This window comes from Magnolia sinica, chromosome 6 (assembly GCF_029962835.1).
Source record: "Magnolia sinica isolate HGM2019 chromosome 6, MsV1, whole genome shotgun sequence".
Taxonomy (NCBI): domain Eukaryota; kingdom Viridiplantae; phylum Streptophyta; class Magnoliopsida; order Magnoliales; family Magnoliaceae; genus Magnolia; species Magnolia sinica.
The window spans coordinates 37474387-37487661 of record NC_080578.1 but is presented as its reverse complement, the minus strand read 5'-3'; positions in this window follow the sequence as shown (position 1 = coordinate 37487661).

The window sequence follows — 13275 nt, the reverse complement described above, 5'->3', positions numbered from 1 at the left end:
CTCGTTGGGTGGAACTGTTCTACAAGTGGTAAGCTAATTAGTTGTTATTGTTTAGTGAAGACAATTTATATTATTTATAAGAATATAACTATTTCAAAATTTCATTCATAATATTTTTATCGAGACAGAGTCGAATAAAAACTCAAGTCCTCAAGTTGACAAGATCGACCAAGCTCTACGTTGAGTTAAGCTTTGGAATTTTCGAACCATGGTCCCAACAGGCTGTGGCTGAGAATTTAAACTGGTTTGGGTGGACAGTTTCAGTCATCACCAAAATCTGGTATCATTGCTGATATCATCCCGTTTTAGGCCACTGATACACCAGGTGGGCCATACCACATGGAATAATAGGAATAGAATGGAATCACCATGGCATTTATATTTTATTAAATCCGTTAATCGAGTTTAACTCACAGGGATGTAGATGGGATACAAAGATCAGCCTGATACAAAACACAGGTGGGCCATGCCATGTGAACTTACCCATTTTAGGAAGCGGATTGGCTGGTGTACCACACACCAGCTATATAGCTGGTGTATCGACGTCAACGAGTTTTGTGGGTCCCGCCATGAGGTATGCGCCATATTCAATTTGTCCATCCATTTGGCAAGCTCGTCTTGAGGCTTGAGCCTAAAAATAAGACAGATATAAAGATCAAGTGTACCACACAGCAAAAAACAGTGAGGGATTGAATGTCTACCATTGAAATCCTTTCGGGGGTCACAGAAGTTTTGGATTTATATGAAATTTGTTTTTCCTCTTCACCTATGCATTTTTCACCCATGTATTTTTTACCTTATTAATATATTGGATGGAAAATAAATGTTATGGTGGGCCAAAAAAAAAATAAAATTTAATGGTGAAAATCATTATCCTCGCTGCTATTTTTGGTGTGGTCCATTTGAGCTTTGGATATGATTCATTTTTTGTATAATACTCTAAAATGATCTCAAAAAATGAATGAACGGTATGGATATAATGAATACATCATTTTGGGGCCATGCAACTTTGATCTCATTTGAACCGTTTGTACACCCCGGAGCTCGAGGTGCGTTGGCGCTCGTCTTCGCACCACACGTATCTACACCAGTTATATAGCTGGTGTGTGGTACACCAGCCCATCCGCTTCCCCCATTTTAGGAGCAATTTTACAATGATGAAGTTGTATACCCTGTATGTGTTTTTAATCAAGTTTTATCTTCTTTATGTATGGATAAAGTGCACTTTACAGATACAACATGGTGAGTTGTGCGCCTTAGGATCGGAGGATCGGTAAAACGGGTGTGGTGCGATGGACCAGCAAATGCCCCCAGTGATCAATAAAATAAAACACCAACCTGATTTGAGTTAAAGTTGGGTTAGGGTTGAGCAAATTTAGGTTAAGTTAGATAAGATTTAGGAATGGATTTGGAATAATCAATGTATTTGGACCTGGTCAGGTTGGATTAGAGGACTTTGGGTTTTGTTCAGGTCCGGTACTGCTAGGGGTGCACATAGAACCAATAGAATTGGTAAACCAGACTAGAACCGACTATACTGCACGGTTTGGTCCAGTTTTGAAGCGCACCGGTTTTGGTTCCAAAAATCAAAGATCTGATTAGTTCGGTTCAACTCTCGATTTGGAGTTATGTAGAACCGAACTTGGAACCGAACCATCCCAAGCAATAAATATATAAATATATATATATATATAAACTAATCTCTTGATTCATTTCACGCCGCCCATGTTATCCCCATTCATCTCTCTCTCTCTCTCTCTCTCTCTCTCTCTCTCTCTCTCTCTCTCTCTCTCTCTCTCTCTCTCTCTCTCTCTCTCTCTCTCTCTCTCTCTCTCTCTCTCCATCTATGTTTTCCACATAGCCAGCCACCGCCAGCCCCCTTACCACTGCTGACTTCTTTCTATCTCTCTATTGTCTTATTGTGAACTTCAACAATAGCCTCATCATTTTTTTGGAACCATTAGGAATGGTTCAGTTCTATTCTGGTTTCACCCTAGAATTGGACCAAACTGAACCGACCCATGTGCACCCCTAGGTGCCGCTGTTGGAATTCAGGTCAGGTTGGGTTGGGCTCGGACCCAAGTCACAGCCCCAGGGTTGAACAAGGAACCCTAATTCTAAGTGAAATGAGACTAGAATGTTCTTATGGGCTCGGACCCAAGTCACAGCCCTAGGGTTGAACAAGGAACCCTAATTCTAAGTGAAATGAGACTAGAATGTTCTTATGGGCTCTTCACAAACGCAGCCCACGTGCAAAGTAGGTCCATTTCTTATTAAAAATCATAAGACAAACTGCTTGACCTTAATTGATTCAAAAGAGTGCCAGAGGAACTAACAGATGTGATCAAGTGAGGCCCACCTGGGGCCTGGAAGCTACTTTCATCACATATTGTCCACTCAAAATTCACACCTCCACGTCCAATAAGAGATTTTAGTGTGGCAAGATAGTAAATATAAAAATACTCATCCATTGGTACAAACAAAGTTGGGTGCATGGGCCATCTAATGAGAACAGCTTTCAACGGGCCATCGGGCTAGGGGCTGACGTGATCAGTGAGCCCACCACAAAATTTGGGCCCATAGCATATCAAATGGGACTAGATTGGGTCTCATGCAGGCAGTCAAATAGAAAAGGTATAGACTACTTGTATTAAAAATATTAAAATAACTTAAATGTGATTAGATGAGTTAAAATTGACACCGCTCATAAAGCAGAGCATATACAATTTGAACCGTCGATTGCTAACCATACAAAAGTACTGAAACTAGTTCAAATATTCAAAATTCCATGTTACTCAAGTGTTATACAAGTAGTAGAAGTTGTTGAATATTATTGCAATCTATTAGGTGGATAGAATGAAAAATGACTAAATTGGGATCTTTGTCTACAGCATTCAAATGCTTCGAATTACAGTGTGTTTGTTTTTCTTCAATACGTCCCAAAAATGAAAGTAATTTCATCGGAATCAAAAAAGAAATATCCAATATGTTTTGGGTAATTCCTGAAAAGGGAAAAAATCAATGTCACTCAAGAAAATGCATTAAATCAATTTCAGTTGTTAAAAGGAGATAGAATAGCCAATTTAACTTTTCATTTTCAAATAAATTCTTGGGAAATTTCATTACAAACCAAAGGCATAGATTTCCTAGTAAAACATGCAGTATTCCATGTAGGGATATCAATGGGCTGGGCTCAGGCCTGACAAAATCAAACTTTTGAATAGGCCTGGGCTGTCAGGCCTAGATCAAACAATGAGAAACCCCGGGCCCAGACCATTGACAGCCCTTATTCCATGCCCATTTCCCATCTCCCATAAAGATTTCGTTAAAAATAAGGTAGAGCTTATGTTATTCTTAAGTTGGATTTGATAGAAATGTCACTGGGCCAGGCTAGCCCTGCTTGAGGCTGGGCTAGGGTTAAACGATGTGCCCGAGGGTCGGGCCTTATCTATACTTTTAATAACCTGGCCATTATGATCACCATAGGCCGAATACAGGCCTGGTTGTTTCAGCCCATTACAGCATCGGCCGAGCTTAAGCTTAGGTTTTTACATTCCAGGTAAGTCTTCACAATATTTTAAAGCCATGGTTGAAACTATTTTGTGGATATACACATATATAATGTATATGTATATATATACATGTGTGTATAGATATTATTCGTGCAAGTCAATCAAACATGAGGTCACATGTAATACCGAGGGCCTGTAATTGGTTAACTATATATACGTAGTGTATATAGATATTGTTTGCACGATTCAATCAAACATGAGGCCACATGTGTTAATGAGGGCATGCATTTGGCTAACATGTGTAATTAGGAAAGTGCAAGAATGACAGACTCATACCCAATTCAATGTTTCATCGGACGTTGTGTTCCCCATATTGAGATGGGCTGATTAAGACCAAGTTCTATGACTCAGCTACCCGCGTCAACCACTGGTTATAAGAGCAACGGGGTAAATTATGAATGGATAGAAGTTAGTCCCTCTTAATGGATTATTTCTACCCTGTGTCTTATAAGGACTTGCTTTTTCACCGGTGATTGTTGCCCATGTATTTCTCAAATAAATAAAAATGTATAAAATGAATTGAAAGACGGCTAAAAACAATGCCAATTTTTTTTTTATTGATTTATAAATATCACTCATTACATTCCACAAAGTTATAAATAAACTAGAGAATAATAAATAATAAATAATAAATTAAAAAAAGAAAGATAAATGCTTATACCATCCCTATGTAAAGACAAACTATGAGAAATGGTTGGTAGAAACATTACTAAAGTGCCTAAAATGTTTGATTTTCAAAATAAGAACTTAGTTGATGCAGGATCCAACAACAAAATATTGTGGATATTTTTTCTAATCCTATGATACTATAGCAATAGCGCTAAATAGTAATGATTTAAGCTAAGACTATGTTAGGCTATGTGAAGATAAAAGATAAAGGTAAATTGTGTTTAGCAATAGGCCATGAACTCTTCATCGTATTCTCCTTTTAAAGCTTTTGGAGGCAGCGAAACCCTCATTGGATACGGTTTGATCACGGACCATTTTCAAAGATTTCCTCAGCTTGATCATGAATATTTGTTGAACTGGGGAACCGGTCCTGCTAGATCCAGAGGGTAACCCAATTCATTGGTTCTCATGCACTTAAATGTTGGTTCGATCATCGGATATTCAGAATTTTCATAATTACTGCGAGAACTTCAAACGTTTCTAGAAAAATCTTTTATTTTAAAAGAATTGTGAGTGACAAATATTTCACCGAGCATATATGAATCTATAATAAGATCTTTACCTCCGCAGGTCTTTAATAGATGTGCTTGGTATACTTGATTAGCCAAGTGTCATACAAATTAAGGTTGTGTGTCAGTCAACACTTCTTTAAAAGGTATGCATACCATTCCGTACCATTGCATTTATGATAGAAGTAGTATGTTCACTCCCCAAGTATAGGGTTGTGATGTAGTAATAAACTCGGTGAGACCGAGGTCGAATCCCAAGAGACTGAAACTTTTACGTTATCTGAAACTAGGTAGAAATAGAACTAGCTTAAGATGAAATCTAAATCCAATATAAAGTGATGAATAATGGTGAGAGATTAATGTAGAACTTAAGGAATTCAGAGGAAGGAAACTAAGGATTCAGAAGATCCACTTGTAGAGATCAGGGAGATCTTATGCCTGCATCAAGAATTATGGAATTTAAACTGAACTTCCTTTGATATAGTCGTCAAGAAGTGAAATGTATATGAATTAGAATGGATTCCATCACCAAACCATGCCCAGGAAACAAAGTTAACAATAGAATTAAACTAATCACCAACCAATCAACATGCTATAAAGGTTAGGAAGGGTACCATCATCCTACCATGCCCAGGAGACGATGGTGAACAACATGGCTTCCTGATGTCATAACATCAAAAGGGAAAAAGGAAATATTCAAAGCCATTGCAGACCCATTGTAATTTCAGTCACAACAGACCATTAAAGACTAAAAACATTCCTTTCATAATCAACTAAAAACAAATTCAGTTCATGCATTCACATTAAAAGCATAAAGTAGTCTCCCATCTTGCTACAGGCTTTACCTCTTAGCCCTAGCTAAGGGGTTTAGCCACACATAAATGGGCTAAAATAAACAAATAAACAAGAGAAAGAGAAAAAAAACACAGCAAAGAAATTAAAGTAAAGAAAAAAACTTCTCCTCTCTTCTCCCTGTCTTCACGTTCCAATCTTCAATTTTCCTCTTCTCTCTCTCTCTCTCTCTCTCTCTCTCTCTCTCTCTCTCTCTCTCTCTCTCTGTTTTATATGTGCCAGGGCAGTGCAGACGGAGGTTTTTGGAGAGAGACCTTGCTGAAGTCGGACTTTACGCACGCCCTCTGCTGCGACGATACCTCACGCAGTCATGAATTCGGCGTCTCCACTCTTCTTCTTCTTTGCTTTCTTTCCAAAAGGACAACGTCCATTGGGAGTGTTTTGACAGACCTACATGATGAACGGTTCAAATCGTCCGTCCGATCGCCCCCAAGAGCGCACAACCTGCCGCAAAAGGCGGACAGCGTCCGGCGCAAAAACAGGACCTGCGTATCGTTACGCTGTGACGATGGTGGGGTCCACAATCAGCTTCAAATGATCAATCCAAGCCGTCTACTGCATTCTGCTCGAAAAGCTAAGCAGGAATCACTGTTTTTGGATCACAATCGGTGTGGTCCATGGATGCTTTCATTCAGCCGTCCATTCCCGCGTTTGAACAGCTGGATTTCTCTCCTCGCAATCTTTTACAATTACGCCACCTAGGCAGTGATAAGAGGCGTCATGGGGATCTGATGGACCGTCCGGATTGGACCGTTGAAACACGGTGGTGGCCCACAAACGCCAGCCGCAGATGACAGCATCAACGCCTGCTGACCGACTTTGAGTGCACGGGTGCACGGCTGGTGCACGTGCACACTGTACACATGCAATGCACACGTGGAGTCCATCATGGTGTATGTACAAAATCTCCTCCGTCCATCTGGTTCTCCACATGATTTAAGGCGTTGAGACCGAAGATGAGGTGTATCCAGAGATCAGGTGGGCCCCAGATCAGTAAATTGTGGGCTGATCTGTCCGTTGGGCCACTTCCACAGCGATCCAATGGATGAAATTTTACGTGTACGGTTCATTTATGGTCCTCAGGCCACGTATGGAGTTTCGAACTGATTAGATGGTGGGAACCCTATGATCTTGTATTCTGGACACTTTTCAGGCCACTTGAGCTTCAATTTCTCGATTTTCTTAGATCCCTGGCGTGCAAATCTGTCGATCTTGGTCTCCTAGGGTCCGTCGCTTGCCTTGGTGACTTCAGACTGTTAAATCCATGCTTTTAGTACCCTTTCCCAGTCCAGGCTCGTGAATACGCCCTGCATCACAAACATGATTAAATCAGGCCGTTAAACAGTACTATGTTTGTAAATCCTGGCAATAACTGGGGTCTGATATGCAATATTCGACCCTCAACATAGTATCACATAAGGAAAATGGACTACAAATATTCTTAGGTGTGAGTACAATTGTGTCATTGTTAAGCTCATAGCGACGCGATGAGGCAGTGTCTTATTGGTCAACGAGGGTTCTTGTGTGTGTGTGTGTGTGTGTGTGTGTGTCTATAGCATTGGCATCAAATGAAAAAAATATATATAATTTTTAGTGAAACCTACTTCTTTTGTTTGCAATGCAATTTTCAAGGACGCAACTAGAGACGTGAAAATATCAACATATCAAATTGTGATTTCATTTGAGTTCCAAAATGATTTTTCAACTTCTTCAGGTAACATTTATTTCTCAACTTTCAACAAATTCACTGCTATCCATCAGGTGGGCCCATAATGGAGATGTTTGGACCAAAAAATGCGGTCCACTCACTAAGCTAGCTGCAGCATACTAAACCAGCGGAAGGTTAAAATAACATGGTCGACCTTTTCAGCCATCCACTCATTTTGGATAGTGTACCCCACTTGATTGACGGCTTGATCTTGCACATGTGCGCAACAGGATGAAAAAGGGAAGTGGATCGATTGGCTGGTGTACCACACATCAGCTATATAGCTGCCGTAGGTACGTGTCGTGGGAAGGGAAGACGAGCACTGAAGCGGACCACACCACAAATAGCAGCCATATAGCTGCCGTAGGTACGTGTCGTGGGAAGGGAAGACGAGCACTGAAGCGGACCACACCACAAATAGCAGCCATATAGCTGCCGTAGGTACGTGTCGTGGGAAGGGAAGACGAGCACTGAAGCGAACCACACCACAAATAGCAGCCATGATAATGATTTTCATTGTTAAACAATTGGTAGGGCCCACCATAACATTTATTTTCCAATCCGTTCATAAGGTCACCAAAAGCTGAATGAAGAGGAAAAACAAATTTCATATTAAGAGGAAAAACAAATTTCATATTGATGCAAAACTTCTGTGACCCCAAAAAGGGTTCGCACTGCTTGTTGTAGTGTGGTGGTCTGTCTTATCTTTCATCTCAAGTCTAAAGATGAGCGCGCCAAATGGATGACACTTACTTTCTAATGCTCAGTAACACAGTTCGCTTTTATGGCACCGAGTAAACTCTGTTGGGTTCATGTGATTGTACGTAGTCTGTTTCTTTTGTTTTTGTTTTTTTTTAAAAAAAATCCATTTTAAGAGTTGAGCCTAAAATTGAAGCATATGCACAGCTGAAGTTGACCATAACAAAGGAAACACTAATAGAATTGATTTCCAACGTTAAAACTTTGCTAGGGCTCACAGTAACATTTATTTGTCATACAACCTGTTCATAAGATCACATAAACATGAACAAAGGCAAAAAAAAGAAATATCATCTTGATCCAAAACGTCTGTGGCCCCAAGATTTTTTCATTAGTAGACGTTCAATTCACCCTGTTTCATGTGGTGTGGTGCACGTGAGCTTTGGATATGCTTCAGTTTTGGTATTAAGCTCTAAAATTATCTGCTTAAATGGATATACGGATTATATTAAATACATATATCACGTTGGGCCTCACAGTTTATTCAGTATGCAATCTGCTTCCCCGTTAACCAAGGAGAAATTACTTGATCCTCGACCGGAAACTTTGCACAGTATATTCAGATTCTAGATACCACAACCAGCGTCTTATGCGGGTGATCTAAAGGGCTCATTTCTTGCGTCATAAAAGTGATGTCTGATTCCCAGAAGATCACTTCCATGTTACAACCCTAACCTTTCAGTTTGATGAGTAAAAATATATGGTTAAAAAATGAAATGTAGTAGCAGTGCCCACTCGACTGAGAAAATTTCATAACTCTCGGAGGCTTTGATCTCCAAATCCGAGTTTTTTTAGGATCCAGTATATCTGCAGTTGGATTTAAAAGATCATTGAATTGGATCACCGAATCATGGACCTCACTCATCATAATTTATTTTTTTCAAAAATAGGATTTTTGCATACGAACACCTAACTTTTGGGACAGTAACCTAAAACCTCCTGCTTTTAAACTATTTTTGGAAATCCACCCATAATTTTCACCATTAGATATTGCACAGCCCACTGTTAATTACGTAAATATATTTTTATATTTTCGTATTACCTAAACTGTCATTCCATTGCCACACTTGGCAATCTCGCCTCTGAAATACACGATCTCGTGCCAAACCTAGCTTTGACTACACGTGGAGCTCATCTTGATGTTCGTGATAAATCCAGCCCGTTCATCTATTTCCCCATATCATTTTATGACATGAACCCAAAAATGATCCGGATCCAAAGCTCAAAGTGTGCTCCAAGATGGACCCAATCTGTTTCAATGATAGGAGTTTAATCCCACTCTATCCTATTGTGTGGCCCACTGGATATTAGAATTGGCCTCCTTTTTGGGCCCATCCCATAAAATGAGCTGAAAAAACAGATGGACATGGTGGATTTATCAAAAATATTCCATGCCCTGCAAAATTTTGAGCGGTGGGCGTTCAATCCCCACTGTTTCACCTTCGTTGTCTCACTTTAGCCTTGGATCAGCTTCATTTATAAGCGCATGCCTTAAAATGAGATGAAAAATCCTGTCGGCTGAATGGATTTATCACAAACATAATTGTAAGCCTCTCTTACGGTCAATCAAATCTCACTCTTGACTTGAATTTCCTCCGAACCTCCGGACGACGTATTGATTGACATGGCTTGTCATACTAACATAACCTCGACCATACGTGGGGCCCACCTTGATGTTGGTTAGAAATCAACCCCGTCCATCTTCTTTTATAGTGAAAAACAAATGAGCTACATCCATAGTTCAAAGTGGGCCCTTTAATGGCCCCAATATGTTTCAACGTCCGGTGTTCAATACCATATTTCCTATCGTGTGGGCCACGTGAGCTTTGGATCTGCGTCATTTTTTGTACATGCCCTAAAACAATCTGGAAACACAAATGGACAGGGTAGATTTGTCACAAACAATTTGCGACCACACAAGTGTTTCTCATTATTTTTTGTTCGTTGGGCCACCTGAGCTTTGAATCGACCTATTTTTTGGTGCATGTCCCGAATGATATGGAAAATCTAATGGACAGAGTGGATTTATCACAAACATTACGGTGGGCCCCACTTATTGCTGGGTAACCCTCTCTAAATGTCCAAAACCTCTGGAAAAACTTTTTTGACGCTTGATTGTCGTGCCAACCTAACCTAGACAGGGCGGGGCCTACCTTGAGCTTGTGAGAAATCCACACCATCCATTTGTTTTGTTTGCTCACTTTAGTGGATGAGCCTAAAAATAAGAGAGATCCAACGCTCAAAGTGAGCCCCGTGATGGCCCAAAATGTTTTAACGCGTTTAATCCCACTGTTCCCTTACGTGTTGCCTTTGATGTTGGCCTCATTTTTGGCCCATGGCATAAAATGAGCTGTCAAAACCGATAAACCAGGTGAATTTCTCACAAGCATCCTATGCTTCATGAATTTTTCAACTGTGGATGTTCAATCTCCACTGTTTCCGGTCATGTGGCCCAGTTGATCTTTGGATATACCTCTTATTTTTATTTTATTTTTTGCCATCAACAGTGCATGGGAGCAATCATAAGATCTTTGGTGTAGAGAATTGTATAAAATGTGTATAAATATGTCATGCATGACACCTTCAGCTCCCACTACCGAAAATCTAGAAACAGGGAAAATAAGTGCTAGCGAGTGAAATTTCGTAGCCTGGGAAACAAGTGCTAGTGAGTGAAATTTCCTCGCCTTAGTGAGGCGGCTGTACAAAACCTCGGCTGGTGGGCCATCGTATAACGCGGCGCCACTTAGGAAAGAGAAGAAGTTACTACCACCGTTGAATACTTTTATTAAAGAAGGGAAACTTTGGCAGAGTGTGGTGGATGACACGCAAGCACTTAGAAATTAGAAATTGCATACTCAGCGTACAGTAATCCAAATTAATCAGTTGAAATTATGTCTCCCCAACTTCGATGCATCAAGAAAAAAATATAATTAATAATAACATTACTTGATCACCTGACTATAACATTGATGGACATTTATTGGACAGTAAAAAAAAAAATCCAATTGTCCTATCCCAGACAAACAAGTGTCCATAAATAAAGGGTAAAGATTGCGATAGTGGGGTTATTCCCCGTGTAGGAGCGTCGGACCCTAGTAGAGTATCAAATTGCTCCATATAAAGATAGGTAGGAGTAAGAACGGATCAGATGCCATTAACTTGGCCCATCTCGAGTATTTGATTCGATTCGGTTCAGATTGACTTTTTCAATACACGACCCAATTAACAAATGAAGGGTTAGCCGGTTAGGTTCTAATCATGTCACATACAATCATGTGTACGTACATTTGGGACCCTGTTTACGTCAGAAGGTAAAATACCCTACTCATTGGGACCCATCTTGTTGTACATATTGAATCCACTCTGTCCATTAGGTGTGCAATTCAATGCTAGTCTCTGGGGCCAAAAATCATATGGATACACGACTCAGGTGGGCCACACCATTGGGGACAATAAGGGATTGGATGCCAACCATTGGTTTTTGTGTGGGGCCACCATGGTGTTTATCTTTCATCAAACCCGTTCACTGGGTTTGGCTCACCTGGATGAAGTGAGGACACAGAAATCAGCCTGATCCAGAACTCAGATGGGCCACGACGTGTCAACTCAGATGTACGGTCAACATAAGGCTTAATTCGGTGGACGGCGTGGGTTTCACATATATGGTGGGCCAAAGACTCGAGTGTTTTAGACGCTGCGTAAAACAGGTGTTGTAAATTATTCCAGTCTGATTTAATGATGTAGACTGTGCGAACATCTCTGTGAATCAGACGCGGTTTGGCTATTGACGCTGTAACTGGTCAGGTGGCGGCTGGTGGTCGGTCCAGTATATGCTCTATCACGATGTGTGTTGTCTGTGCCGTCCTTTTATTATTATTATTATTATTATTATTATTATTGTTGTTGTTGTTGTTGTTGTTGGGGGAAAAATATGACAAGCCTGAAAACTCGGTTATAGAATGGACCAACTCTACTGACACAGCACGAGGATCCGAGGTAACGGGTCCGACCGAGGCAAGAAAGTAAAGCATAAAGGAGAGACTTAACTCAGATTATAGAAAATAAATTCCGACTGAGAGATAAAGAGTCAAGAGCCGTAGACCGAATGTATAAGACACATAAAGTTGTCTCGGATAACAAGCCAGTAACGTCTAAAGGGAATCAATTAAGGTCTAAAGGCTACAAGTCGCCCAATCGATCAGAAAACCGACTCATATTAAGTCGGTTATTGTGTCGGTTATCGGAATAAGAAGGAGTATCGGTTATGAGCCGACTCTATTTCATCTGATAGAAGATAAGAAACTCTGTCCTTGCAACCAGCCAAGACTCATCTATTACTAGAGTCGGTCAAGGCCGAGCCAAGTAAAGAAGAGACGGTATAAGCATGAATACCGTCCCGGAAATCTTGTGAAAGGATTCCCGACTCCGATAATCTCAGGATCGGAAAGCATCCGTAAATAGATTGCAATCAAATCAAATCTCCTAAGATTGGGGAGAGAATCCCTGCACGGCAGGACTTCTCACTCCTATAAAAGGAGGACATCTCTAAGATCAAAGGTATGCAGAAAACCCTTCTAAAAACCCTTCCTACACTGTCCAATAACTAACTTAGGCATCGGAGGGTCCCCGGCTCTAACCAAGGTCTCCTTTGTTTCATCCTTGTGCAGGTGGTAGATCAGAAGGAAGGTCCACCAGTTTTTTCATCAACAGATTGGCGCCGTCTATGGGAAATGGTACAAAAAGTCATTTTCCACGCTCTATCCAGAAGTTGTAAATGCGCTCTAATGGTGATAACTAGAAGAACGGTTCAAGAATAGCCAAATAAAGTCGTTGTTACTGGACCACCGGGTGCAAGCGAAGCCCAAGGAGCTCAGAATCAACCCGACAACCGCTAGAATCCCGCTGCTCATCCAGTAGCTTCTGCCGCGACAAGAAATACCCAACGGAACTGAGGCAATGGGCAGCTAGATAAAGAGATCCAAGAGCTTAGATCCGACATAAATGTCATGAAACAAATGTTGGAATAGATACATCGGCAACAAGTTCAGCCCTATGCTCAGACAACCAACATCCCACAACAAGTCGCTGACCCTGAGCCTCTCGCTCTGCGATCAGCGGTCCCTTAGTGAAGTCAGCCCCATGGTCCGTCCGAGCCAGCACCCGCTCATTCTGCGACTGTCATGTTGTCCCTCACTGATCTCCGACA